Genomic DNA, 26,785 nt, shown 5'->3' with positions numbered 1-26,785 from the left:
TAATGAGGTGGATGAAACTGGAGCCTATTATACAGAGTGATGTAAGCCAGAAAGAAAAATACCAATACAGTATACTAATGCATATATATGGAATTTAGAAAGATGGTAACAATGACCCTATATACAAGACAGCAAAAGAGAAACAGATGTATAGAACAGTCTTTTGGACTCTGTAGGAGATGGCAAGGGTGGGATGATTTGAGAGAATAGCATTGAAACATATATATTAACATATGTGAAACAGATCACCAGTCCAGGTTTGATGCATGAGAGAGAGTGCTGAGGACTGGTGCACTGGGATGACCCTGAGGGATGGGATGGGGAGGGAGGTGGGAGGGGCGTTCAGGATGGGGAACACATGTACACCCATGGCTGATTCATGTCAATATATGGCCAAAAACCACTACAGTATTATAAAGTAATTAGCCTCCAATTAAAATAAATAAATTAAAAATAAAGAAAGAAAAGAAAAAAAAGAAAAACAACCATGTTTAAGACCAAAAAAAAGACTAAAGACCTCAAATGGAGTCACTTCTGCAAAGCCCCAGTCACCAAACTGAGACTTGACTTAAAAAAGTTTTATGTCTCCAAAACAGAAATCTTAAATCAGTCAATCAGGAATCACCATATCAGTACCAGTTAGGTATTCTGATAGCCCCCTGCCTTCCCCTAAAGGAAAGTTATCCTGAAATAACAACCCTTCTTTTCTGTCAAACAACTTATTTGTTTCTACTCCTTTCTGGAAGTCTTTTTATACAGCTCCTCAGAACTACTTTACCTGATAGAACAGATGATGGCCAACTCATGAATCATTGAATAAACCAAATAACATCTCTAAAACTTACTCAGTTGAATTTTGATTTTTAATACACCAAAACATGAAAAATGGAAATGTTATTAATCAGAAATATATTGTATTATTTCTCTATAAGTGTATTTTTTAGAGTCATATTCAAAAGTTATGAAGATAAACCAAGATGGAAAAAGCTAACACTTAGATTCTATATTTTATTTAATAAAAAAATCTTTATAAAATATATAATTTAACAATATTTAATATTTTTTAATTTTAAAAATTTAAAATGAACTGAAAAATTTTTTTTGCTTGCCTATACTTCTAGACCTATATGTATATATGTCTAGGCTTTTGTGGTATTTCATGTTCCAAGGGATGTTGTCAACAATACTTAAGTATGTATTGCAAAAACCCATGTGCGTGAAATAAATGATCCTATTTTATAGACATTATACAAATTTGTTGTTTCACTTCCATGGTTTCAGTCTATCTTTTTTTTTCCAGGACCAGTTCAAAATTTTACTTTGCAAGACTATGTGAAATTATTGTTTTAATTTTTGAAATATTCTGAGACTGAGATTCCTTCACAGCAGCAAACAAATCATAAAGGTAACATAGGAGACTACTGCTTCTTACCAAGGTCAAATCACTAAAATGATCACAGCCAGAGATAAATTCTGCCATTTTCTAGTTTGGAGTCTAATTTATTTGTTATATTTTTCTATATAGCAATAACCCCCAATCATAAATTATAGTTAGGAAAACACGAATTCAAAACGCAATCTCCCTTTACTTAAGCAGGAGGAACTATGATCTTCTCCCCAGAAGCTCCCAGGCTATAAGATTCAGAAAGACCACAGTTCTTCACAAAAGTAAAGAATCTTTTTAGTCATTTTTTCCATATTTCATCCACTGCTCAAGCTTCTGCCAAATAACTTTCTCATATACTGAGTGTGCAGTCTTTAATCCCTCTGGTTTCTTTTAAAATTCTAAGTTTGAGCTGGAGACCTCTGGAGACCTCTTAATTTTAAGCCTTGTCTACTGGCTCTTCAAGTGGCTTCTGGGTACTGACACCAGCAAATTACTCCCACGGTAAATGAAACTTTAAAGGACTGCTTATCACATGGGTTTGCAGATTCAACTTAGATATTGGTCTCTGTTTCTTGCTGAATTTCTTGAGAAATTAAATAAACTTTTATTCATCCTTTACCTCTGTTTGCAATGCTAAATTTTCAAAATACCTAATCTGCCATATTGCTTGACATAGAAGTGCTCACTGGTCTTTACCTCTTATATTCCATTTTTATTCTCCAACACCTTTGGACTAAGGCCAAGGAAGATCTCTTGATACCACAGTGAATGACTGGCCTCTATCAAATTTCACAATAATAACAACTGAAGCAGTAGCCAATCCACTTTGTTTTTTGGCTCCCTCATTCACTATAGCTTTTAAAGATACTTCTGTACTATACTTTTATCAATGACATTTCACAAAGTATGAGACACCAACTAATGTTCTGTAAATATATCTATGTCCTGACAATGACATGTCGAGCATACTTTAAAATGTCTGATTAAAACAAAATCTTCCTTGTATTTCTTATTGTTATAAAATACAACTAATAAAAATAAATGAAAAAGAAAAAAATAAAACAAGATTAAATATGCTTTAAAAATAAAAAAAATAAATAAATAAAATAAAATACATGGCAGTGACTAGTATCAGATATAGTCCATGATTAAGAGAGGATAAGAAAGAGAAATGGTGGTGTGTTTGGGTACATCCAAAGTTAGAATATATAAACTAAGAATTTCAAAGTTGAGAAAATCTGAACACTAATTAAAATTGCTCTCATTATTTACAGTGCAGACATATATACACAGACACACACACACTCTTCATACTACTGTTCATGTATTCTGTTTAAACGTACAGAACTGTTATTTTCTCTCAATTTCTTTTCTGTACAACACCAAAAAGTTCAGTTTATTTCTCCCACTGCAGGTCTTTTTATATGGTGTCCCTCTGCCTAAAATTAATATCCTATTCACCTGAATCCCCTCATTTCTTACATAACTATTTTGCCTCCCTTTTTCATGCTTTAAATTAAATATCATCTCCTCAGAAAAGCCTTACTTGGCTACCAATATAGACAATTGCCTTTATTATTCACAATTTCTTCATACTACTGTTTTCTTCATAATATTTAGGAAATACAGCATCGTGCTTTTGTTGCTTCACCTCTAATTAATTGATTTATCTGTTTAACTGTTTATTTTGTGTTACTAATACCAGGTTATAAACTCTTGTCAGAGTTTGTTCACTAATAATATACTCAGCATTCAACAGGGAATCTACTCATCTAGTAGGCTCTGAATATCATTAACTGAATAAACAAAAAAGTTAATCTAATTTTATATGGTATGCTATATTATTCATCAGAGATGTGAACTAAACTCTTTCATTTATAGAATGAATAACAATATGACTCATTGTAACATCCTCCACTCAGAAAAATCCCCAGCTGTTTGTAAGAACGTTTTACCATCTACTTTCAGAGGATTACTCACCACTGATTATTTGGAAGCAAAATATCAAACATCTGTGTCTTGTCCTTCATCTGTTCAGTGTGGTTTCCTTGTCCTTAGTTCACTCTTTAGGCTTCATGCAGAGAACTGAGGAGAGATGAAAACAAAATACATTTCACAAAGCCATAAACAAGCTTGTAAAATCATGTTTACATATCTACTCAATTTTATAAAAAATCAAAAAGCTTCATCTTACTGAATTTTACAAATACAATAAGGAATTCTGTGACATTTTTAACTGATTTATTTTTTCTCAATAGATTTTCTTTGTCTATGGGTTTTGAAAATCTGTTGTGCCTTTAGGAAAAGGGAATTTAACATTATTTTGTGAGTCATTTAGTGCATACATTTAATCAAGTGGCTCATATTGTCTGAATTATGATAATTTATTACTAATATTTCCTTATTTTTTCCTGTCTGATTGTTGAACCTACTTGGATTGGTATTTTATATCCATGAATTTTTTGTGATACTTTTCACATTATCATTATTATTATTTTTTGCCCTTGATTCAGGAAAATTTTATCAAGGTTAGCCTAAAAAACTTTAAAACTTAAAAGAATCAATCTTATGACTTTAGACTTACCGAGTTGCAAAATCATTACAGACAGTTCTATTGTATCCTCTAAATTTTCTTTTGTGAATATTTATCTTACATAATATAAGACAATTATCAAAACTAAGAAATTAACTTTGGTACAGTACTATTAATGAGACTAAGAAACTAACTTTGGTGTAATACTATGAATAAAACTAGGAAAATAACTCTGGTTCAAACTGCTAAACAGTAGAATTTGTGCACAGTACCCCCACCCCACCCCACCACTCCTGCCCCAACAACCAATTAATAAACTTTCATGACTGAGTGACTTCACTTTCACTTTCCTGTTCCAGGATCCAGTCTAGAATCTCACCTTGCCTTTAGTTGTTATATCACTTATCTGTGAAAATTTGCTGGTCTTTTCATGTATTTCAAGACCTTGAAGAGTAATGGCCAGTTTATTTTTGCAAGGTTCCTCATTTTGAGTTTATCTAGTATTTTCTCAAGAGTACACTGAGGACATTTTGAGTTTATCTAGTATTTTCTCAAGAGTACACTGAGTACATTTTGGGGAAACGGTACCATAGAAGTGATGGCTCTCATTACACCATATTAGGGTATACGTTATGATGTCAGTATTACTCATGTTACTTTGCCTTGATGAAGCAAGTATCTGTGAGGATTCTACATTATAAAGCCTATATTATTTCTTTTTTAATTATTAAATAATTGGGGGTAATATTTTTGACAATACAAATATGACCAGTTCTTAAATATTCACTGATTTTACCACCCACTGAGGATCTTGCCTGTAATAATCATTACTGTAGTGTTCTAATGATGATTTTCTCTATATCTCATTCCTTCTACATTTATTTTTCTATAAGGAAGATATGTGCTTTCTCCCCATTTATTTGTTCAGTTATTTATTTATACATGTGAAACTCATGCTTATTTATTTGGAGGTAATAATTCTATTTTATTATTCATTATTTTGTTACTCAAGTTATTCCAGCAGCATTGTCCAGTGGGAGCTCTTTCAGGTTGGCTCCTGTGTTCTTTTAACATCCCCCCTTCTGTTTTTCATAAAATTTATTCATCTGATACTGCTAGATGCTCTAGGCTCATCTCCTATTTTTCTTCTCACAGCCCTAAAATAAATATTTTCATGAAGGACCCCTGAATTTTTCTATTGGAAAATTATATTTAGAAACCAAGATCTGAACATGAGGTGTACTTATTGCTTCTATTTCCTCTTAGTGAAAAGATCTAAGCATATGTATTTACCAATTTCTGCATACATACACATTTATAATTATGTATGCATGTTTGTATGTAATCTGCCATCTACTTGTCTGTCACTTATCACCTATAAGTCTATGCTGATACTCCAATCCAGCACCACAGGGCTTATTCTAATTTTCTCCATTTAGTTATTTATAAACTTTCCCCCCTAAAGTCAAAATCTGGCTCTCATTGTGTACAAAGAATTTACTTATTTAACTTTCTTATAACAATAAAGTAGTTTTAGATTTGTTAAGCCATATCCAAGGGAGAAACACATTTACCAGAGTGTTTAGATACATTTCTTTATACATTCACCCTTATAATATCCAATCAAACCACTACTTTCCAAAATTCTTAAAGACCAGATTCTCCTTTCTTCCATCCCCTTCAGTACGTTTTTTAATCTCAGTCATAGTTGTTATTTTGTCACACTCCATCTATCTCACCAACCTGATTTTTTAATTTCAAATTATATATAAAAATCAGTCAGTTGTGTATGGTCCCACAGGTTTTGACAAATTCACAGAACAGTTTATTCATCACTACAGTTTCACAAAGAACAGTTCAATCCCCAAAAGAGACTCTTTATATTCAGCCTCTGCCTCTCAAAACTCAATGCATGACACCAACTGATTCAATTGATCTAATTTTCCATCCTTACAGTATTATATTTAGAAACCAAGATCTGGACATTAGGTATACTTATTGCTTCTATTGCTTCAAAAAGCATAGATCGATGGAATCATGGAAAGTGTAGTATCTGGTGTCTAACTGCATTTACTTAGCAAGTTATATTAGAGATTTGGGAATCATCTATTTGCAAGGATATACAAAAGTTTGTTCATCCATTCACTGGTTAGAAAATATTTTGTTTTCAACATTTGGTGACTGTGAATACAGCTGTTATAAATATTCAGAGTGTGTGCATGAACATACATTTTCACTTCTCTTGGAGTAATACTGTTGGTTCATATGGCAAGCAGAATTACATTCAACTTCATAAAACACTGCCAAATGCTTTCTAATGTGGCTGTATAGTTTTGCATTTCTAAGAGAAATATATGAAACTTCTTAGGGCATTGAATTATTGATATAACTTGGTATTGCCAATACTGTTATTGTTACTTTGCTTGTTTTGGCATTTTGATAGCTGTATAGTTTACCTTACTGAAGTTTTAATTTGGAACTCCCTAATGATTAATAATGTTGACTTTCTTATTATACACTTATTTGCCACAATTCCATCTTCTTTGGTGATAGCCTCTGGTGATACCTATCTTCAGCTCTTTCTAGCATATTTTATTGGTCTTTATTGAGTTTGGGATTTAGATTTGTTTTTATATTTTGAAAGCAAGTCCTGAGATGGAAATTTTATTTGTAAATATTGTCTTTGACTGTATCTCTCTCAATTCACTTAATGGTATCATTGGCAGAAAAGTAATTTTAATTTAAAAAATTTCAATTTATCTTTATAAAAAGTTCAGTTCATCTTTTAATAGATTATATTTTTGCTGTTCGATCTAATATCTCTTTGTGTAAGTCACAGTCAGGTAAATTTTCTCCTAAAATTTTTATCTAAAAAGAACATTTTTGTAGATACTATAGTTTTATATTTGTCACTTAGAGCTACAAATAGTTTTGCATTATTAAGATGTCCTGAAGAAAGAGGCTGAGAGCTGTCACTGCCTGTACAGCTTCCAGATAACTCACTCCCTGCCATGGAGGGGCTGGATCTGGGATGGTACTCTCCTCACCAGCAAGATCCAGGACTACCCAGGTAGGAACATGAATATTTTTAGCACGGCACCCTTGTTTGAGATGTTGGACAGGAGAGTGGAGCCCTACACCACCACCTACTCAGTCCACCAGCCAGTAGAAAACATAAATGAGACCTATTGTGTTGATAATGATTCTCTCCATTACATCTGATTCAGAACCATAAAGTTGACCCGGCCCACCTACAGTGACCTGGACCATCTGGTGTTGACCACCATAAGTGGGGTCATTACCTGCCTGTCCTTCCTTGAACACCTCAATGCTGACCTGCCCAAGCCAGCATGCACATGGCCCCCTGTCCCTACCTGCACGTCTTCATGCCTGCTTTGCTCTGCGAAGCAGCCAGGGCAGCCAGTCGAAGGAGCCCTGACATTGTGGAGCTCACCCAGCCGATGGCAGACACCAAGCGTGTGATGTCGCCTGTGACCTCTGCCGTGGCTGCTATCTGACTGTGGCCATTGTTTTCAGAAGCTACATGTCCATGAAGCAGGTGGACGAGCGGATGCTTACCTTCCAAAACAAGAACAGCAGCCGTTTAGTCAGGCGGATGACCAATATTATGAAAACAGCTGTCTGTGACATTCCGTCCCTGGGGGCCTAAAAATGTCCGCCATCTTCATTGGCAACAGCACAGTACATAATATTTCTTATAACAGTCCGGTCAGACGGCGGAAGTTTACCGCAGAGGACAGGGACGAAGCCAGCGGAGAGCAGCCAGGAGCCCTGGGTGTTGTCTTGCCCCTCTCTCCTCAGGGCTTGGCCCGAGGCAGCTCCTGTGACTGCCGAGCGACAGAACGACCGACACCCGCCAGGCCTTTTCCAGCAAGCGGCTCTGAGTGGTCACAGGTGAGCTCAATAAGCCCCGGGCCTTCCGAGCAGTGGATAGCCACAGCCCCACCTGGCCTGGGGAGGGCTGACAAGAAGCAGAGAAGCGCACTTAGGAGCAGGAAGCTGCTGACTGAAGTGCCCCTGAAGGCTCGCTGGGTGAGAAAAGGCAGCGTCTTCAGCACCAGCGTCTCCAAGCAGGACGTGGAACTGGGCCCAGAGATGACTTCCAGTGGTTCTGAGCGAGACCGTCCGTTAAGCCCTACAACTCCGCCGCCCCCAGTATCCTCCACAAAAGCGGACTCCTGCTGGTCCTGCTCAAGGCCTGCACCCAGCTCCAGCTGATTTTTCTGGCGTTGAGGGTCAGAGGGTTGCAGATATGCCTTACCTTCAAGCGCTCCTTCTGGAACTTTTGTTGTTGCTGTTAATTTCCTTTTCCAGCCCCAGCAGCATCCAGGACAGGACCAGCGTGACACCTTCTGCCTGGGATATCCAGTCGAGGCCCTGCAGTTACCAATGGACTGCATCCAATGGGTCAAGCAGGTCTGGTCTCGGGTCTGCCCTGGGCGGCTCACTGGGGAACCACCTGGACTGCGAGAGCCGGAAAGAAGCAGGTTAAAAAAAAAAAAAAAAAATCCGCTGTGCGCACATGCGCACCACGTCCTTCAGTCCTTGCTCTGCCGACCGGCTCTGAGGAAGCTGATGTCGCTAACGAGTACCTCACCGCAGACAGTGTATTCCGGAACCACAGCCTGGACGCCTCACACCTGGTGAGTTCCTCTAGACAGAGGAAGGTGTGGCTGACCACCACCTCACCCCAGGCCATCTCAATGTGTCGTGAAGGAGCTCTTCACCAAGCTGGTATCATTCGCTTCACGGTGGCCTACACAGAGCCCAGCAAGGAGGCGTTCAGCTACCACCAAGGCATGAAAAAGTGGGTGGAGACTGAGTGTACCGGCTCTAATGTCCCCAGATACTCCTGTCTCTGGGACTCCCCGAAAACCTATCGGTTGTTGCCTGGGGCCTCTCGCTGGAGCACCTGACTATGATCAACTCTGGCGTCAGTAATATCTGGGAACTGGTGAGCCCAGGATGAACCTACAGATGCTGGTAGTCTCTTGAGCCGGTTGAGTCGCTGCATGGGGATTCAGGTATATATACTATGATTTGTTGGAGAGAGAGGGTTGATGGGGTGGAAGAAAAATGGAAGAGGAAAAAGGGGAGAAGGAGAGGCTTCTTATAGATTTCTCTATAACTTTGTTTAAAAATGTTCTGTTGACTAAATTTGGGGAAATCTATTTTTTCGTTCCAATTCTATTCCATCAATCTATGGATATATCTTCTTTCCAATACCAGAGTAACTTGATTGGTGTAGCTTAGAGTAAACACTTAAATTGAAATATGTAAATCTTCCAAATTTGTTCTTCAGTTTTAAAATCATTTTGTGTCAATTCAAGTTTTGTTGTCTTACCATAAAATTTTTATAGTCAGCCTTCAGGTATTTACAAAAATCTTGCTGAAACTTTAATTAGAATTGCACAGAATCTTCATATAGAGTTGGGAATAATTTTTTCTAACAATATTGAGGCTTCCAGTCTCAGAAAATGGTATTTCTCTTCAGTTACTTGTTGCTTAATCATTTTGTGCTTTATAGTTTTCACCATACAAATCCTGAACATATTTTTGTTAGGTATTTACATAAGATTTCAATTTTATTTAGTGCTGTAGTAAACAAAATTTATTTTTTAAATTCCAATTGTCATTGCTTGTAGGAAGGAATAAAATTGGTATTTTTATGTTGACTTTATATACTAAGATTGATAAAATTAATTCTAGAAAAATTCCTGAGTTTTTCAGATTTTCCACATAGAAAATCGTTTTGATCTGTGGATAGAAAATAGTTATCTCTACTTTTATATTCTGTGTTCTTTGAATTTATTTCACTTTATCAATATATTGGCTAGCCTATCCAGCACAATGTTGACTATTAGGAGAGTGATTGCTCTTCCGTTGATGCTGATTTTAGAGATGAGCATACAGGCCTTCACTGTTAAGTATGATGTTAGCAGTGTTTATTTTAGATACCCTTGTCAGGTGAAGGAATCCCCTTTTATTCCCAGTTTACTGAGAGTTTATCATAAACTGATAAACTTGTCGTTTCAAATGCTTTCTCTGCATGTATTCATAGGATTTGAGCTTGTTAAGTCTGTTAATATGAATCATGTTGATTGATACATAGATGTCTTTTGTGGAGGACATTTGAGTTTATGTTCATGAGGATTATTAATCTGTATAATTTTTTCCTTGTAATATCTTTATATAACAGTGGTATTAGGGCAGTGCAAAGCTCATAAAAATAATTGGGAAATAGCTACCCCTACCCTATTTTCTACAAGACAGTATAAAAAGTGAATGTTTAGTAGAAATAATCAATGAATTATTTGGGATGGGGTTTTCCTTATTCAAAGCTTTTTGAATAAATTTCAGTTTCTTAAAAAGAAATATATCTTAAAAAGATACCCAGGTTATCTATTTCTTCTTGAGTGAGATTTCATGATTTGTATTTTTCAAAGAATTATGACAATTTCATGTAAAGTGTTAAATTTATGAGCAAAAATTGTTCCTAGTATACTTTAAACACATGTTAAATAGTATCTTTTCTCCTCTTTCATTGTTTCAGTAATTTGTATCTTCTCTGGCATTTATTTGTTTTATTTTTTGAGTTTTTGATCAGAAATTGAAAATATTTATGAATTCTATTAAAACATTCAAAACCTAGTTTTGAAATTGCTTTTCTACTCTTTTTACTGTATTCATCATCACTGTCTTCTCTATCTCACTTCCTTATATCTCAGTTTGATTTAGCTCATTTCTCTTAAGTTTCTTAAGGTTGAAACTAAGATAACTCATTTGGAGGTGTTTCTTGTCTGATACAACATTTAATGCTGTAAGTTTTACTCTATGTACTGATATTAATGCATCTTAAATTTTTTGGCGTGTTACATTTTTCTTTTAATTCAGTTCAAAATATTTTTTCTCTTGAGTATTTTGACCATAAGTTATTTAAAATTGAGTTAATTTCAAAATTATGTGGATTTTCCATTTTCTTGCTTTTACTGACTTTTAAGTTTTTTTCTGTACCAGCTACATACTTCATTTGATTTTCATTCTTATCAATTTGTTGAGCTGTTTTATGATGCAGAATAAGGTCAGTATTGAAGAATGTTTCCTATATACTTGAGAAGAAACCTTGGTCTGCTTTTGTTGAGTGAAGTTTCTCTGCAATTGTCTTATCAATTAATTATCGATAGAAAAGAGTATTAAACTCTTTAACTATAGTTTTACCTTTTCTATTTCTTTGTTCACTTTTACCTTTTTTTGAAACTTCATATTTAGATACATTCAAATTTAAGATTACTATATGTTTTGGATAATTGACCACTTCATTATTATATGATGTCTTTCTGTACCTGTGATTTTCTTTGTGTGTGTAATTTTCTTTGAACTGAAAGCTACTTTGTCTGATATTTGTATAGTAATCATCTTTAAAGATGTTGCTTTATAAAAAAGTATTTATTTGATTGCTGTTTGCTTGGTACATATTTCTCTTTTCCTTTTCTATTATATTTGAAATGGGATTCTTATGGACAGCACATTTTTGTTTCTTGGTTTTTATTTGGTCTTACAATCATTGTCTTACTGATTTGGGAGATCACCTGGGCTTGAAATTTATTGCAGCTATGTTTATTCTCAGGGCACCATACTCTCTAAATTTCTGTAGTAATAACTTGTATTTAGGGTTGGGTTTTTCGGAGCACTGCCTGCTTGACTCTGAGTTTTAAGTTTCCCCTTTCATCTTTGTCTCAGAGAGTCTTTTTGTATTCTCTTATTTCTCTCCAACAGTTTTCACTTTATTTCTCATTCAGCACTTGGTAACGTGGTGGTCTAAGGGACTGTGAAGATTGAGCATTCTTTGTTGTTTTAATTAAACCTCCTTTTTAGGCACGTTCCAGGTCCCTGTATCTCAGAGGCCTTGCACTCTCTGTTTTCTTGCCTCTCCAGTGGCCCAGAGCCACTTATCCAGGAACATTTTTTACCTATTCCCTTTCTGTTCCTCAGTTACAATGAGTTTTAAATCTACGGGTGACAGTGTTTGTTGCTCTTCTCTTCACAAATTATATAGAGGAAATATAGGAGGTGTAGGAGTGAAAGTTCTGAGTGGAATCTTCTATCCCGTCTACATAGATGCAGTTTCCCTCTCCCAGGTCTATATCATATTGGATACTTGCTTAGTGGTCCTCCTGATATTTTCTGTGAATATCTAATAGGGTTTTTTTTGGGAAAGAACCTACAAAAGAATGGGGATTACCCCAATTTTGTGATGCTCCAAGGACTTCACACTGCCCAACACACTGGAATTGACTTAAGTAAACCTATCAGCTATTCTGGCTAAAATCTTTCAGATGTCTGGTTTATATTCCTTGGGCATGTATGTGATCTCATCTCCTCTCTCCCAGCAGATACCTGTTTTTCCTTAGGTTTGAGGCCAGTTCTTCCCTCTGTGACCTCAGCTTTCCAATGGCTTTGAAAATGTCATGAATTTTAAAATTAATCTGGGTCTTCTATATTATAAGGATGAGAGTGACACTCCTTTTAGCCTGGGTTTCCCTTGTGGCTCAGCTAACAAAGAATCTGCCCGCAATGCGGGAGACCTGGGTTTGATTCCTGGGTTGAGAAGACTCCCTGGAGAAGGGAAAGGCTACCCACTCCAGTATTCTGGCCTAGAGAATTCCATGAACCATACAGTCCATGGGATCACAAAGAATCAGACACTACTGAGCGATTTTTTGACTTTTGACTCCAGAGTGGAAGCCAAATGTTTTACTATCATACTTTTAATTTTCAGAAATACTTTCTTTCTCTGATTATTTTTTTCTGCCTTTGAATAAAAACCTGCTGTTACTTTAAGGATATACAGTCTTCTCTAATCTAAGAATATTTATAAGAATTTTAAATATTTCCAAAATTATTTCTTCTTTCTTTGCTGTCCTCTTTTCTGTTTGTCCATTTTATACCTTCTACCTTATTGTTTTATTTTCCTCTACTGTTCATTTTTAAATTTCCATCTCTCTTTATGAATTAAGCTTAGGATAATTAATGAAAGTGACTGACCATCTTCTAGTATATTTCCCCAACAGTCTTCCCCTTGGAATGTAAGACTTGCATGTGTCTGCATGCTCAGTCACATCCAACTCTTTGTGACCCCATGGACTGCAGCCTACCAGGCTTCTCTGTCCTTGGGATTTTCCAGTCAAGAATACTAGAGTGAATTGCCAGTTCCTCCTCCAGAGGATCCTCCTGACCCAGGGATCGAATTCTTGTCTCCTGCACCTCCTGCATTGGCAGGCAGATTCTTTATCACTGAGCCACCTGGTAAGTCCATAAGACTTGCATGGAACCCCTCTACACATATTTTTGAAAAGGTTTTACTTAGGTGTGAAAATGGAACGGATGCAATAAGCTGTCACCTTCTCCATAGCCAAGTTGAGATTTATTCTGAAGCACTGATCTGTATTCTTAGAGCCCTCCTCTACTCCCTAGTGTATCTTCGCTTTTCTGAAGGAATCCCACTTTAGTTTTAATGAAAAAAAAAAAAAAAAAAATCACACTCCACTAGTTACAGTCCTTTGTACCTGCTAATTCTAAATATAGTTGAGTTCATTGGGCAGAATGTTTTATACCTATTGGAGATTTTTCTGTGTGTGAATTTTCTTCATTTTGGTTTATTTATTTCCTCAATTTCATCTACCTTGAAGTATCTAGAGATTTTTTTTTTTTTTTGCGGGGAAATGTGTTCAGCTACTATGATCTGAATGTTTGTGTCTCCCGAGAATTCATATGTTGAAATTCAACCCCTAAATGATAGTAGTAGGAAATGAGGTCTTTGGAAGTTATTAGGTCATGAGGGCTGGGCCCTCACAAATGTCACAAATGTCCTTATAAAAGATTAGTATCCTTTCAATATGTGAGATTATAGTGAAAAGTCAGCCCTCCTAAGCAGTGGACCCTCACTAGACACAAAGTCTGCCAGTGCCATGATCTTGTGCCATCCAGCTTCCAGAACTATGAGGAATAGATATTGACTATTTATAAGCGACCCAGTCTATGGTATTTTTGTTATAGCAGCCTGAACAGAATAAGACAGAGTGGTTTTTATAATTTTCTCTGTGTTCTTCTGGATTTATTCTTCCTTTCTATTTTTTGTATCTATTTACTGTAATTTCAGTGGAATTTTTCAGGAGGAAACAACTCTCTAAATATAAATTTTAAGACCACCATAGTGAATTTAAATTCTTACTGAACTTTTAAAGCATTTATTTCTCCCTTAAAAAGGAAGCAGACTTATTTTAATAGGAAAAGTGTAACATATTGTAATACTTCAAGTTTTGGTTTCAATTTGTAAATTAATAAAATTTATATTACATTTTTTCAAGTATAAAATAAATTTGCTGAAAAATATAGATAGTCATGAGGAAATGTTATACAGATACCATGCAGAGACTAAAATATATAGCCCCTATTTCAAACATTTTATGAGGTTTCTCTTGAAATGTACCTCTATAGAATCTTTTACTTCACCATGCGATTTTATAATCAACTTATGTTTTCATCTTCTCTGTAACAGTAGTTAGGCACTGAAGGGATAAGTAGCATCCTCTGGGGGTAGTCTGAGTAAAACAGATTTTAAGTAAAGCTGTTAAGAATCTGTGAGTCAAAAAAAAAAAAAAAACAAAAAAACAAAAAAAAAGAATCTGTGAGTCTAAGAAGGCTTGTTACCCTAGTCAAATAAAGGCAATAAGCAGCATAACAACGGTGGAAGCAACAACTATAAGCAAACCATTATAGGTTTAAAATTTTACTTTTAAAGATATTGGAAGCTGAATAACAGCAGTACAGTATAAGAGTCTAGTATTCTAATCTGAATTTGTTTTAGGAAGTTAAATTATATTCAAAACTAAACAGTACTTTTTCTTCAATTTCACTTGTAACCATTATGTCTTTTGTTTGTCTCAGTAACAAATTATGTGATACAAAGTATACTGCTCACCTGAGATTCACTTGGCAAACATTTCAAGAAAGTTTTCTTTTCATTTTGTTGTTATTGTTGCTTTTAATAAGATTTTATCTTTATTTTATAAGATGCAGTAATTTCAACAGGAACATTTTTCTTGGGGCGGGGGACTAAGATTTATAAGACAAGGGAGAAATTCCCTTTGTAATACCTTATTCATTACTCATTTTTTTCTCCTTATAACTTCTCTGGCTGCTGTTACTTCCTTTATGAGAGAAAACAATCTGTGCAGGTTTTATACATGTATGCCTGACTTGCTCAGAAACATAAAGTGTATCAAGGATCAGAAAAGAATGAAGGGAGGAAGGAAGAGAAAGAGAAGCACTTGAGGATGAATAATCAAGAAATAAATACATTCAATTTGTTAATCAAACAACTGTTCTATTGTTACTTACAGAGTTGATGGAAGAACACTCACAGGATGACAGAGGAGACCAGATTATATCTTAAGTCAGCGAAGATGCTTATTAACTCTTTTCTCTTTCCTGCTGGTACTGTGGGTGAGAACAATTCATATATATTGAATTTAAGAATATTCAGTGACACTTTCTCTTGGAGACCCCATGAATTCTGATGTGCCCGGAGACTCAGTACTGAATGACAATGTAAAGGTGAATGTATTGAGCTGACCAAAATGTTCCTCAAAGTTTTTTTGTAAGACGTTATGGAAAAATCTAAAGGAACTTTTTGGCTAAATAATACTTATATTTCCATCAGCATCCTGTGGGCCAGGGCAGGTATGAATGTTCCCTTCTATAATTTTCAGGTAAGTAGCATATATGTAAGATTCCAAATGTTATCAATATATAAAAACTGAACGACCTGGAGAGTCTAGGTCTGAAAGACCCAGAGTCCAATAAGATACGAAGACAGTAACAATTTGGAAAGAATGAAGAATCCTCAAGAAATCCTCATCTTTGGGGTCTTAAAAGATAATCTACTTATGATCTAAATATGTAGGCTTGATTTTTCATGAGAGAGCAGCAGAGCCAAATGTTTGCAGGGTTTTTTTTTTTTTTTTTTTAATAATCTCCATGTGTCTCTTTTAGCTACAAACTCAAAGAAGAGCACAGTGTTACTACCCAATTTTTAATTCCGTATACTTCCTTTCACTTAGAAATGAGTTTATCATGGAGAGCAATCCAGACTTTCTGGTACTGCCTCTGAGTTGCTGGTCTGTTATTTGTGCCCTCACTTATATTTCTCTGAGTTCTCCTAAGGATGTGTTACTCCGCAGCAGGCACTAATACCAGGTCTTTTATTTTAATGCATTTATGTTAAACATCTAATGCAACAAAATACATTCATGAAGTTAAAAGTTTGTTTCCTCATAGTAGTAGTACCTCACAGTAGGTAGATATGTATCTTTCTGATGAAACAAACTTCTCCTGGGCAACAGTGTTAGGAACACAACACAGATTGAAATAAAATCTGGTAGCCTCACATCTTCACATCCATTTCTGTCCAAAACCTCAGGTGCTTGTATCAAATTTCCTACAGTCTAGGATGCATCCTATAGTTTCTTCATAAACAAAGATTGTTAAAACCAGAGTGCCACCACATCAGCTTTTACTATGGCATTCCTCTTTAACCCTACCTTATTTGGATGTATAAGTGGCACCTAATATTATTTGTCAAAACAATGAATGAATAGATGAATAAGTAAATAATAACAGTTATCATGTAACTGGCTTCCATAACATGACATAGATCATAATTTACCTGTTTGTGAAATATGCATTATTTTCATCTCTACGGTATAGTGAGCTATTATCTTTTTGTTTGCTATTCTGTTTTATCTGTGTCTAAGGAGCTAAGTAAAGCAGAAATCTTTATCTGAAGTAAAAAAGTCTAATCCACTGAGTACACAAAATGTAGCATATTTTACAACTAATGAAGAAGTGCGGGAAGTTCCATTGTAGTGTCTTTGTCAATTACCTAATTGTCAGATGGCTGTGTTTTGCCTACTTAACTTCACTGTGCAGCAACTATTAAGGGTAGTGTTTCTCTGTAGCTACCATCTTTTAGCTACTTTTTAAAATTATCTTTCACTTTCGTTTGTGACTACCTGGGGTGAAATGCAATAGCGATTTTTGTGGTGGTTAGAGCAGTCCCAGAAGAGATGCATTTAAATTTGCAAAGTACTTTTGTTCCTTTTGAGACTTAAATTACTGCTCAGCAAATGCAGCATACTGCAAATACCAAGGCTCCTATAAAATAATATATTCAGACAGATTGTAGATTTGTCTAAGATTACTGTTTTTGTTTTTATACTTACTATTTCTATTTTGTATCAAACTTCTTCTCTTTGTATTGAGTGAAAAAAAGTTAAAGGAATTTATTGTCATTCCCCATTCCAAATGCAAGCTATATAAGCAGGTAAAAATATTTGATTATCATGGAAGGTCATTTTGGAATATCAGTTCCATTTTCAGTAGATTCTTTCCATTTGGGAAAAAATTTGTGCTTCATGGGAAAAGCAATTTTTTGTTTTAATAATTATCCAGTGAACTCAAAACAGGCAACATTATCTTAATGAGTATGTCAAATTCTCTACACATACATCATTGAAGTATTTGGCTTCATTTGGTTTCTTATTTTGAAATGGTTCCAAACTAAACCTATTTTGTTTGTGGCAGTCAAAATGGTCTCTCCAGTCTACTTCATGAATTGCTTTAGTTCAGCTAAAATGCACCTATTCAACCCCATAACCTCAATTTTTGTAGCCAAGTAAGAGTTAGGAAACAAACAAAAAGCATCAATGTAATATAGAAAAATAGTTCTGTGATAAATGCTCTATTACATTGTTAAATACTGGAGAGATAGAGTAGATTCTTCTATTATAGATGTAGGTACATACCTTCTAAAGTCTCCTGATGTGTACGTATATAAAACAGATTAAAAAAAAAATTTGGTTAAGATCTAACCAAAATACTTTTCTGGGAAAACTTCCCAGCTTTATCCAATTAATTCTGCTTGTTTACTTCCGCAATATTCCCTTTGCAATTAATTACTATGAAAGAATTATAGTCACTTTCTTATTTCATAATTGGCTTTATATAGACATTAATATTTCTTCAAGTATGCTATTTATGATCCTAGTATTTTTATAAAGTCTATGAAGTAAAGAGGTTTGGCATCCTTCATTTCCATATTGTCTCATAACTAGTAGTCATTTATACTAAAGAGGTCTTCCTTACTGGCTCAGACAGTAAAGAACCTGTGTGCAATATAGGAGACCTGGGTTCGATCACTGGGTTGGGAAGATACCCTGGAGAAGGGAATGGCTACCCACTCTAGTTTTCATGCCTAGAGAATTCCATGGACAAGGAGAAGAACAGGGTTAGAATATTTCTCCAGTTTTAATTTTAGTAATTATTGAAATGTATTAAAAAAGTAAATATGAGCAGTATAAAATTTGTATCACTATCAATGTTTTTCATTTGAGATAAAAAGTAGTAACATAAATACATGTTTAACACAAATTACATGTTTGTAATTTCACAGTAAGAAAAGCAGTCATAGAATGGTAGAAATTTAAGAATAAAATTATAATAAAATTTTATGCCTTATTTGTCATTATTTTTTTCCTATTTTTGTAGTGATTTTAGTAAGTGGCACAAATTGCTTGGAATACTGAATTTGATCTTTATATATAATTAAATAATGCATTTAAAAGTGTAATTACTAACGGGTTAAAATATAATCATAACTTCGTGAAAACATAAAACACATATTCTTTTCTCATTTACTAGTTTCTTTAGTAAAGCTTTTGTCCTTTAAGAGTTAGACACTCTGAATCTGAGCATCTTTCAAGTTCTGGGGAAATTGTTCTTTGTGTGCTTCAATCTTTTAATACTTTAATGAGCCTGATAATGTGCTATGTTCTAAATATAAATTGTCTTGTAACCTAAAAATTCTACATATTTGTTGCCTTTTTTCAAAAACCACTTCTTCATTGCTTTAAAATATTTTTGTGTTTTAACTTTCTTAATATTTATCCCACATATGATTTTTTTATTTTTCTACTTGAACATGAAACATTATTTTTCAGTCAACCACTTCTTATAGCACTACCTAAAAGGATTTCTTCAAATTATGCCACAGATACTTCTAAGACATTAGTACTCAGTTCAGTTCAGTCATATCTGACTGTTTGCGACCCCATGGTCTGTAGACCCCCAGGCTCCTCTATCCATGGAATTCTTCAGGCAAGAATACTGAAGTGGGTTGCTATTCCCTTCTGCAGGGGATCTTCCCAACCTAGGGGTCAAACCCAGGTTTCTTGCATTGAAGGCAGAGTCTCCCATCTGAGCCACTGGGGAAGCCCCAGGTTTTTTGTTTTATTCAAGTTTACTTAACAAAAATATAAATAAAAATAAAAGCTTGTTATTGTGTTTCAGTCTCTCTTCTAAGTTCTTTTCAGTGTGTATTTTAAAGATCATATCAAATTTATGTGGCTGCCCTGGTGACTAGATGGTAAAGAGTTTGCCTGCAGTGCGGGAGACCAGGTTTGATCCCTGGGTTGGGAAGATCCCCTGGAGAAGGAAATGGCGACTCACTCCACTATTCATGCCTAGAAAATCCCGTGGGCAAAGAAGCCTGGCAGACTACAGTACATGGGGTTGCAAAGAGTCAATATTATTTTTTCAGTCTTACATTTAATGGTCACTGAGGCTCACTAGTTAAAACATTAAGCGGACAAAGTTTACAATGGCAGATTCAGAATTTAATCTCCACAAGATCATATGCAAAACCCATTGTAGGGAATTTACCCTATACCAGGAAAAATGGTATTCATAAATTTTACTTTTATTATGCTTCTAACTCAAAACTGAGTGTATGTTTCCAGTTGCATCTTTGTTCAGATAAAGAGAAAAAGAATATAAATTTGAGAGACCTTTTATCAGCATAATCATATTGTCTTACCTCTCATTATCTCACATTGATATTTGCTTCATACTACAATGTGTACCTGAAAAATTATCAGTTGCTAAATATGCTTAACTCTGTCTGTAATTTCATAATCCTATTCATCACAAACTTATGATTCCTACTTATAAGACTAGCTATATGTGATTTTTACACACTTTCAATTTACTGTTTATCTAAATAATCCTTGTATCACTCATTATTTGGTGAGTATAGAATAGTATACTATGGAAGAAAATAATCATAAATGATAGAACTTTCTTATATATACATAAATATGTATGAATGCATATATAAAATATATATAAATATGTATATATAAAATAACATATATGTACTTATATATATATCTACTTATATACTTCATGTATAATTAATATGTAATAAATGAGTTGACATTTAAGATTGCATTGTAAAACCCATACAAATTTAGAGATCTTAAGCATTTTTAGGATTTTCTGCTAATTTCAAGGATGTAGGCAATCAAGTGACACAAAGAAGTTGGAAGGAGAAAGAGAAGCTCCCCAGGTCCTTCCTTCCTGTTTAGGATGTGTTCTGGGCTATAATCATACAACAGGTATGTGAGATTATTCTCCTCACATAGTAGGAAAAATTTCAGTTATAAAACATCTGCTTTATAGTCTAAAAAGTTTAGCACTTGTGCAAAATTCTCCAGGGAGCTCTGACTAAAATCCATAGATCCTGGTTTGTTCTATTAGGTATTTTTTGTAAGCTATGATAATCAACTTTTAGTGATCCAGTTCAGAGATAGAAATACCAGACCAAAAAAAAAAAAAAAAAGAGGAGGGGAACAATGTAATATATTAAATAATTATGTATATATTCATGTTTTAATATAAAAATGTGGAGTTTAATATTATGTATTAATCTATATATTTAGTTTCCTGTTAAATAAATGCTGTTATTTTAACACAGTAATAATAGGGCCAGTGAACAATTAGTTGTAATTAATAGTAGGACTAATTATACTAATAATATCTGTAAGAAAACTAGAGAAATATGTTTAAATGTTTACTTCTGTTGCCTAATATAGCAATTTATTTTACCTCTTTTTTTAATCTACATTTTTTTGTACCTGGCTTATTTTACTTTGCATTATATAAGTGAGATTCATTTTTGTTGCGTATACAGTTCACTCATTTTCTTGACAGAATACTATTATATAAACACAAAAATTAGCTTATTCATTTACTATTCTGGACATTTAAATTGTTTCCAGCTTTGACCGCATATAAAAATTGCTGTTACACATGTGTGTATACACAGAGAAATGCATGTATGAAAATGTATGAATAAAAAAATGAATCTATTTTTATTCATTTATGCCTGTGTTACACTCAGTTGTGTTCAACTCTTTGCAACCCCAAGGACTGTATGTAGCCCATCAGGCTCCTCTGCTCATGGAATTCCCCAGGCAAGAACATTAGAGTGGGTAGCCATTCCCTTCTCCAGGGGATCTTCCCGACTCAGGTATTAAACCCAGGTCTCGTGCATTGTAGGTGGATACTTTACCATCCGAGCCATCAAGGAAGCCCCATTGGAAGCCAAGGAGTGGTAAAATTCTAGGTCACAGGATACAGGATGTAGTCTGTCACCAAAGATGATTGTCAACCAGTCCTCCCATGCCTGAATGTTTTTAAACTCTTCCTAAACTCTTGCTAGGAAAGATTGAGGGCATGAGGAAAGGGGGATGACAAAGGATGAAATGGTTGGATGACATCACTGACTCAATGGACATAAGTTTGGGTAGACTCCAGGAGTTGGTGATGGACAGGGAGGCCTGGTGTGCTACAGTCCATGGGGTCACAAAGAGTCGGACATGACTGAGTGACGACTGAACTGAACTGAAACTCTTTCTTAGATAGGCTATGTTACTGTATATTTTCAAGTTGCCTTAGTGTAAGATTAAAAAAAAAAAAATACAGAAGAGACACTAAGACCAGTGGTGGGACAAAATATTTACAGAAGACACATCTCTGAAAGACTTACTTTCCAAAATATGCAAAGAGCTTTTTCTGTTTGTTTGTTTTTGAGGCCTCTCTGAGATCCAAATATAGAAAGAACTCTTGAAACTCAACTATAAGAAAATGAAAAACCAGATTAGAAACTGGGCCCAAGACTTTGACACCTCCCCCTGCAAAAGATATATATATATATACACACACATATATGTATATATGTATATAATATAATATATAATACATATAATTATATGTATATAAATATATATATACATTTCTTTGATAGATGTGTAGAGATGCCTCACATCATATATTATCAAAGAAATACAAACTAAAACAACAACGAGATACCATTGCACATTAGTAGAATGCCCCAAATCTGGAACATTGACAACACCAGATGCTGTGGAAGGAAGAACAACTGAAATTCTACTACTTTGCTGTTGGGAATGCAAATGGTACAGCCACTGTGAAACACAGTTTAGCAGTTTCTTGAAAAACTAGAATACTCTTACCATATAATCCAGCAACTGCACTCCCTGGTATTTGACCAAAGGAACTGAAAACTTATGTTCACACAAAAACCTGTACAAGAATATTCATAGCTTTATTATTCATAATTGCTAAAACTTGGAAGCAACCAAGATGTGTCCTTCAGTAGGTGAATGGATAAATAAACTATGATATATCCAGGCAATGGAATATTATTCAGCTATAAGACAAAATGAGTTATTAAGTCATGAAAAGGCATAGATGAAAGTTAAATGCATATTACTGAGTAAAGTAAGTCAATCTGAAAGGTTATATACTGTATGATTCCAACTATATGACATTCTGGAAAAGAGAAAACTATGGAGACAGTAAAAAGGTAAGTAGTTGCTAGTGTTTGGTGAGGGAAGATGAATACATAGAGGATTTTTAGAGCAGTGAAAATACTCTATACGATATTATAATGATAGATAAATGTCATTATGCATTTGTCCAAACCCACGGAATGTACTACACGAAAAATGAAACTGAATACAAACTATGGACTTTGGTTGATTCGGATGTGTTAGTATAGGTTTAAAAAAAAAAAAAAGAAAAGTACCATTCTGGTGAGGGATGTTGTCAGTGTGGAAGGCTGTGCATGTTTTAGGGCAAAGGGTATATGGGAAATCTCTTTACTTCCCCTGAATTTTGCTGTGAATTCAATGCTGCTCCAAAAACTACATGCTATTACAAAGAAAAAAGACTATTTGATACCATATGGCTAATTAAACCGGTATTACCTATATTTAATGACATATTTCTTTCTACACTGTAATACAGTAGGCTATTTTTACTCTTTCTTTCCTTTTCTAATAATATTTCTCTAAGCCACATAAAGTATTTAGGACACTCTTTTATGTAGTGCTAAACCTGAATTCAGTCAAACATAAAATTCATTTTGATTTGTAGTTCAGCTCTTATCAACCTCACAGTACACTGATTTCTGATGTCAGTCCAGTGTGATGATTTCCAGCTATAGTCTCTCAACAAAATCATTTGAGAGTGCAATTCATAGGATTTTACTTACTAGCACCAGCAAGTTAGGTTTGGCTGGAATCACTTTCCATGTCACTGAAAATGTCCATACACATTATATCTACAGTCTTGTTTTGGTATACCAGCTGCTTGTTAATCATGTTCTTTGTGTCTATTCATCATAGGCTATTCATGTTTTAAAATGCCCATTATTTTTCACATACTACAACACATATTGAATGTTTTTATTAGCTAAACCAGTGCATTCTCTTGGTAAAACTGTATTAGCCTTTGCCCTGCTTCATTCCATACTCCAAGGCCAAATTTGCCTGTTATTCCAGGTGTTTCTTGACTTGCTACTTTTGCATTCCAGTCCCCTATAATGAAAAGGACATCTTTTTTGGGTATTAGTTCTAAAAGATCTTGTAGGTCTTCATAGAACCATTCAACTTCAGCTTCTTCAGTGTTACTGGTTGGGCATAGGCTTGGATTGTCATGATATTGAATGGTTTGCCTTGGAAACAAACAGAGATCATTCTGTCATTTGTGAGATTGCATCCAAGTACTGCATTTCGGACTCTTGTTGACCATGATGGCTACTCCATTATTCTAAGGATTCCTACCCACAGTAGTAGACATAATGGTAATCTGAGTTAAATTCACCCATTTCAGTCCATCTTAGTTCTCTGATTTCTAGAATGTTGACGTTTACTCTTGCCAACTCCTGTTTGACAACTTCCAATTTGAGTTGATTCATGGACCTAGCATTCCAGGTTCCTATGCAATATTGCTCTTTACAGCAATGGACCTTGCTTCTATCACCAGCCACATCCAAACTGGGTATTGTTTTTGCTTTGGCTCCATCCCTTCATTCTTTCTGGAGTTATTTCTCCACTGATCTCCAGTAGCATATTGGGCACCTACTGACCTGGGGAGTTCCTCTTTGAGTAGACTATTTTGTCTTTTCATACTGCTCATGGGGTTCTCAAGGCAAGAATACTGAAGTGGTTTGCCACGCCCTTCTCCAGTGGACCACATTCTGTCAGACCTCTCCACCATGACCCATCCTTCTTGGGTGGCCCCACATGGCATGGCTTACTTTCACTGAGTTAGACAAGGCTGTGGTCCATGTGATCAGATTGGCTAGTTTTCTGTGATTATGGTTTCAGTGTGTCTGCTCTCTGATGCCCTCTCACAACAAGAGAAGACTCTACACATGGACATCAGCAGATGGTCAACACCGAATCAGATTGATTATATTCTTTGCAGCGAAACATGGAGAAGCTCTATACAGTCAGCAAAAACAAGACTGGGAGCTGACTGTGGCTAAGATCATGAACTCCTTATTGCCAATTCAGACTTAAAGTGAAGAAAGTAGGGAAAACCACTAGACCATTCAGGTATGACCTAAATCAAATCACTTATGATTATACAGTGGAAGTGAGAAATAGATTTAAGGGACTAGATCTGATAGACAGAGTGCCTGATGAACTGTGGATGGAGCTTTGTGACACTGAACAGGAAGCAGGGATCAAGACCATCCCCATGGAAAAGAAATACAAAAAACCAAAATGGCTGCCCTAGGAGGCCTTACAAATACCTGAGAAAAGAAGAGAAGCAAAAAGCAAAGAAGAAAAGGAAATATATTCCCATTTGAATGCAGAGTTCCAAAGAATAGCCAGGAGAGATAAGCAAGTCTTCCTCAGCAATCAATGCAAAGAAATAGAGGAAAACAACAGAATGGGAAAGACTAGAGATGTCTTCAAGAAAATAAGAGATACCAAGGAAATATTTCATGAAAAGATGGGTTCAATAAAGGACAGAAATGGTATGGACCTAACAGAAGCAGAAGATATTAAGAAGAGGTGGCAAGAATACACAGAAGAACTGTACAAAAACGATCTTCATGACCCAGATAATCACGATGGTGTGATCACTCATCTAGAGCCAGACATCCTGGAATGTGAAGTCAAGTGGGCCTTGAAAGCATCACTATGAACAAAGCTAGGGGAGGTGATGGAATTCCAGTTGAGCTATTTCAAATCCTCAAAAATGATGCTGTGAAAGTGCTTCACTCAATATGCCAGCAAATTTGGAAAACTCAGTAGTGGCCACAGGACTGGAAAAGGTCAGTTTTCATTTCAATCCCAAAGAATGCTCAAACTGCCGCACAATTGCATTCATCTCACATGCTAGTAAAGTAAAGCTCAAAATTCTCCAAGCCAGGCTTCAGCAATATGTGAGCCATGAACTTCCAGATGTTCAAGCTGGTTTTAGAAAAGGCAGAGGAACCAGAGATCAAATTGCCAACATCCGCTGGATCATTGAAAAAGCAAGAGAGTTCCAGAGAAAAACATTTATTTCTGCTTTATTGACTATGCCAAAGCCTTTGACTGTGTGGATCACAATAAACTGTGGAAAATTTTGAAAGAGATGGGAATACCAGACCACCTGACGTGCCTCTTGAGAAACCTGTATGCAGGTCAGGAAGCAACAGTTAGAACTGGGCATGGAACAACAGACTGGTTCCAAATTGGGAAAGGAGTACGTCAAGGCTGTATATTGTCACCCTGCTTATTTAACTTATATGCAGAGTACATCATGAGAAATGCTGTGCTGTAGGAAGCACAAGCTGGAATCAAGATTGCCGGGAGAAATATCAATAACCTCAGATATGCAGATGACACCACCCTTATGGCAGAAAATAATGAAGAACTAGAAAGCCTCTTGATGAAAGTGAGAGGAGAGTGAAAAAGTTGGCTTAAAGCTCAACATTCAGAAAACTAAGATCATGGCACCTGGTACCATCACTTCATGGCAAATAGATGGGGAAACAGTGGAAACAGTGTCAGACTTTATTTTTTGGGGCTCCAAAATCACTGCAGATGGTGATTGTAGCCATGAAATTAAAAGACGCTTACTCCTTGGAAGGAAAGTTATGACCAACTTAGATAGCACATTAAAAAGTAGAGATATTATTTTGCCAACAAAGGTCTGTCTGGTCAAGGCTATGGTTTATCCAGTGGTCATGTATGGATGTGAGAGTTGGACTGTGAAGGAAGCTGAGCACTGAAGAATTGATGCTTTTGAACAGTGGTGTTGGAGAAGACTCTTGAGACTCCCTTAGACTGCAAGGAGATCCAACCAGTCCATCTTAAAGGAGATCAGTCCTGAGTGTTCATTGGAAGGACTGATGCTGAAGCTGAAACTCCAATACTTTGGCCACCTCATGCGAAGAGCTGACTCATTGGAAAAGACCCTGATGCTGCGATGGCAGGGCAGGGAGGTGTTGAGTGCACGAGGAGAACGGGATGACAGAGGAGGAGATGGCTGGATAGCATCACCTACTCGATAGACATGAGTTTGAGTAAACTCCAGGAGTTGGTAATGGACAGGAAGGCCTGGCATCCTGTGATTCA

The sequence above is a fragment of the Cervus canadensis genome, chromosome 4 (assembly GCF_019320065.1).
Source record: "Cervus canadensis isolate Bull #8, Minnesota chromosome 4, ASM1932006v1, whole genome shotgun sequence".
In the NCBI taxonomy this organism is placed as follows: Eukaryota; Metazoa; Chordata; class Mammalia; order Artiodactyla; family Cervidae; genus Cervus; species Cervus canadensis.
Note: the sequence above shows the minus strand (reverse complement) of the source record.